We start from the raw sequence: 5,013 nt of genomic DNA, 5'->3' as shown, positions 1-5,013 counted from the left end.
AGAAAATAAGAGGGTAGAAAAGAGAAAAGTCCGTAGTATTTAAGTAAAATAAATGCAACAGTCAAGCTTTTTTCTTCAATTGTACTTTATTCCTTCAACTCCTCCTCCTATTGGTGCTGATCAGTTTCTCTTCAGAGAAAAAAACAACTGATCTTAATATCCATTTCATCAAACAAACGAATATAAACATTGTAAATAACATTACTCTTATCAGTAGTACACTTCATTATCTAAACTACCTCAATAAAATGCAGATTAACAAATAAAATGACTTTGGAAACGCACATCTTTTAGTTTTTATTCATTTAAAATACAGTACACACTATTAATTCATTCAATTTTTATTTGAACAATATACAAGTTCAATGAAACATATAAAGGCAATATTATCTAACTTTATATTCACTACCTATTCATTATTATTTTGATATCTTTCATTTCTATATTACAGTTCAACTTGTCTTATCATCCTTCTTTTTCTTGGCCAATATGTTAAATTTTAAAACAAATGGAAACTGTTTAGTTAAAATGTCTTCATTTAGTGAATTCATAATTCTTTACTTATTCTCTATGTCGCTTTTTGATTCGATTTCTTTTTACCACTTCATCAATTTGCGCTCTCTCTCACGCACACATCAGTATCAAACCATTCTTAGTAATTCATGTTTCACCTGTGGTTGACTAATTTCTTTCTTTCTTTCCTTCTATCTTTTACCGTTCTTATATTTGAATGAAAATTAATCATTAATTAGTCTGTTTATTGAATGATATATTTGAAGAAAAATACGAGAGTGATATGTTCCAATTTATGTCACATTGAAGATAAGAAAAAGAAAAAGATTGATAGACAGAGTTCTTATACAATTGGGAACATGTTACCTGAGTTACCCTAAAAAATAAACCGGACAAAATGACTACATAAAACACAACATTTACAAATAAGTCTCATTCTTACAATGATCTTTTATCATTTCTATAAAAAACAAAAATTGTATTTAAACACAATAATTCGATATAATACTACTAATGATACTACTGATAAATAAAAGAAATCAATGATTGTTATTTAATTTAGTTGTTTGTTTGTTATTCTTCTTTTTTATATATAACTTGTTCTATTCAACTGAATTTCCCTTTTTTTAATATTTATATTACTAAAGATATTTGATATGATGATAGCATGATGAATAATCTGAAAGTAATAGTCATTTGGTAATAACAATAATTTAAAGAATGGAAAAGAAAGTATTTAAATGAAATACCTATATACTACTTAATTAATTTGAAACTTTACATCAGTCTATATTATCAGTAATGTGAAATAAGATTATGACTTAAAGTCAAGTCTTTGTGTATGTTTTTTTATTAATAATTAAAATATATACACACTTTTGAGGTAATAAGTTAAAACTCAACTATATTTTTTGTTGTGTACAATTTTGTATAGAATGAATCAACTTTATAAATGGGTAACTATCTCTACTTTCTTGTTTTTCATCATTAGTTCTTCAATGAATATTAGCATATTAGTTAATATTACTGTCAAATTTCATATTTATATATAATTTGTTTTTTATTCAAATTAATTTTTAATTGAAAAAATATATGAATTGTAAAGACATTTGAATATAAATCTATCAGAGTAAAGTAATTTAACTATGACTCCGATCATTTTGATTTGATGAAAATGTACAGAATCAATGTATAGGATGTAATCAGAAGGGGTTTTGTGGAGATTTCAGTATTTTCATAGTTGTAATCATGAGTCAATTGAAGCTAGACCACCATGGAAAACCTGGAAGCACGGGATGGCCGTTTCGTCCTACTGACTTCAAGATATATGTCCTGGAGTTCTAGTGAGAAGCAGTGACGAGTGGAGTTCAACCACGTCTGTTGGGAGATAAAAACTCACTGAAGATAATTGTTGAACGGTTGCTCAAACTTCGTGGATTGGTTTAAGCTAGACATTAACACCGTTGGATGCCGACTCAGTGGTCTATCGGTTAACTGCTCTGGCACGAGAATGGTAGGTCCTGGGTTCGAATCTCGCTAGTCGGGATCGTGGATGCGCACTGCTGAGGAGTTCCACAACAGGACGAAACAGCCGTCCAATGCTTCCATGTTTTCCATGGTTGTTCTCTAGCTTCATTTGACTCATGATTTCAACTATGAAAATATAGAATGTAATTAGTAATCTCAATGATAAGATGTTATAACCTACTAAGTATTTAGATAATCTTATATAAGAATCTTAACAGATAAAGTTTATTCAAACTCTGACTGTATTGAATAATAGTTCCCAGTAAAATCCTAAGACCCATGTTCTACGTTTTATAACTTATCAGATGATTAAGAATGCAGAAAAGATTTTTGATGCTTCTATTGAGACGCAAAACCAAAAAATATCATGAATTTATCCATCATATATTGGACATTTTTAATTGATGCTACACAAAATTTAGAAAGTACTAATCAATAATTTTAAATAACAACTACAAAATTGATATTCATATATTTGAGAGTTACACATTGGTGATTAACTTTCAAAATCTTTTCAAACAATTTCTACTAATTCACTTGGTGTTGTTTACTGCGATTGATCAGTCTCTTGTTGGCATATGTGCATCCTGTGCGGACTGCCTCGATATTACCTGAAGTCACAAGCTTTATAAGCATAAATAGACTAAGGACTCAGTGGTGAAGTGGATAACGCCGTAGCGTTTGAAGCGACCTTTACTGGGTTCGAGTCCCAGAATGAACATCAAATCTGAGATGCAAGTACATCGAGCTGATGAGTCTCGAATAGGACGAAACACACATCCTGGATTCCACTGCTAGCCACTATCCAATTGGTACTAAAGTTATGAAAAATCTTAGCATTTTTTTAAATGGTAACTTAAAAAAATTCAAATAATATTGATATTATCATGAGTACTAAATAAATCAACGAATTTGTTTTTGTTTTAATTTTCAATCTGACCTTGAATCAAAAATTAAATGATGTAATTTATCAGTTAATTCTTTTTCTAATAATTTGTTTACATAAAAAGATAAATTATAAATAAATGAAATACAAAGTTAAAACAAATTTAAAAAAATAAGAATGATTATGAATAAACAGAATTGAACTTTTATTATCCAGAAATGATTCCAAATATTATCAATCTTTAATTTGATTTTCTCTTTTTCTTTTTTTTAAAAAAAAGAAGAGAAAGAAAAGAAAAAAAGTAACTGATATAAATTAAAAAGAAAAATAAATTATTTCTTAAATTTAGCATATATATATATAGATTAAAAACAATACCAAGGTACTTATATTCAATATATATATATATATATTTACTTACTTACTTACTTACGCCTGTTACTCCCAATGGAGCATAGGCCGCCGACCAGCATTCTCCAACCCACTCTGTCCTGGGCCTTCTTTTCTAGTTCTATCCAGTCCTTGTTCATTCTTCTCATATCTGTCTCTATTTCTCGGCGTAATGTGTTCTTTGGTCTTCCTCTTCTCCTTTGACCTTCAGGATTCCATGTGAGGGCTTGTCTTGTGACGCAATTGGGTGATTTCCTTAAAGTGTGCCCAATCCACTTCCAGCGCTTCTTCCTGATTTCTTCCTCCGCTGGAATCTGATTTGTTGTCTCCCACAGTAACTTGTTGCTGATAGTGTCTGGCCATCGGATCCGAAGTATCTTGCGTAGACGACTGTTAATAAACACTTGTATCTTCTGGATGATGGCTTTCGTAGTTCTCCACATCTCTGCCCCATACAGTAGGACTGTCTTGACATTTGTATTGAAAATTCTGATCTTGGTGTTGGTTGAAAATTGTTTTGAGTTTTAGATGTTCTTTCGTTGTAAATATGCTGCTCTTGCTTTGCCGATCCTCGCCCTCACATCTGCATCTGATCCACCGTGTTCATCAATGATGCTGCCCAGATATGTAAAGGTTTCCACATCCTCCAAAGCTTCTCCGTCAAGTGTAATTTGATTGGTGCATATTGTATTGTATCGGAGAGTCTTGCTTTTCCCTTTGTTTATATTGAGACCTACTGCTGCTGAGGCTGCTGATACACTGGTAGTTTTCTCCTGCATTTGTTATTGCGTTTGTGATAGAAGAGCCAGATCATCCGCGAAGTCTAAGTCGTCAAGCTGCATCCTGCCTGTCCACTGTAACCCGTGCTTTCCTCCAGATGTTGACGTCTTCATGATCCAGTCTATTACCAGGAGAAAGAGAAAGGGTGAGAGTAAGCAACCTTGCCTAACACCGGTCTTTACTTCAAACGAGTCGGTGAGCTGACCTCCGAGGACGATTTGGCAGTTTAGTCCATCATAGGAGTTCCGTATGATATTGACTATCTTCTCAGGCACGCCGTAATGTCGAAGAAGCCTCCATAGTGTTGTCCTGTCCACGCTATCAAATGCCTTCTCGTAGTCAATGAAGTTGATGTACAGTGATGAATTCCATTCGATTGATTGTTCCACAATGATACGTAGAGTTGCGATTTGGTCTGTACATGATCTATTCTTACGAAATCCAGCTTGTTGATCTCGAAGTTGGGCGTCCACAGAATCCTTCATCCTGTTTGACAATACTCTGTCGAAGACTTTTCCTGGTATTGAGAGGAGAGTGATGCCCCTGTAGTTGTCGCACTTGCTGAGATCACCTTTCTTTGGTATCTTGATGAGAAGTCCTTTTTTCCAGTCTTTTGGTACTTGTTATTCATCCCAAATCTTACTGAAGAGGATGTGGAGTATCTTGGCAGTTGCTGTTACATCTGCTTTCAGTGCCACTGTCGGGATGTTGTCTGGTCCCGCTGCTTTGCCGCTCTTGATTTGTCTAATGGCCATGCTGATCTCTTCAATTGTTGGTGGGCCAACATCGATTGGGAGGTCTGTGGGTGCTGCTTCGATGTTGGGTGGGTTCAGTGGAGCTGGTCGATTCAAGAGTTCTTTGAAGTGTTCTACCCACCTGTTTCGTTGTTTTTCAATGTCGGTGATTACTTTGCCTTC

Source organism: Schistosoma mansoni, chromosome 3, assembly GCF_000237925.1.
Source record: "Schistosoma mansoni strain Puerto Rico chromosome 3, complete genome".
Classification (NCBI taxonomy): domain Eukaryota; kingdom Metazoa; phylum Platyhelminthes; class Trematoda; order Strigeidida; family Schistosomatidae; genus Schistosoma; species Schistosoma mansoni.
This window is presented reverse-complemented; position numbering follows the sequence as displayed.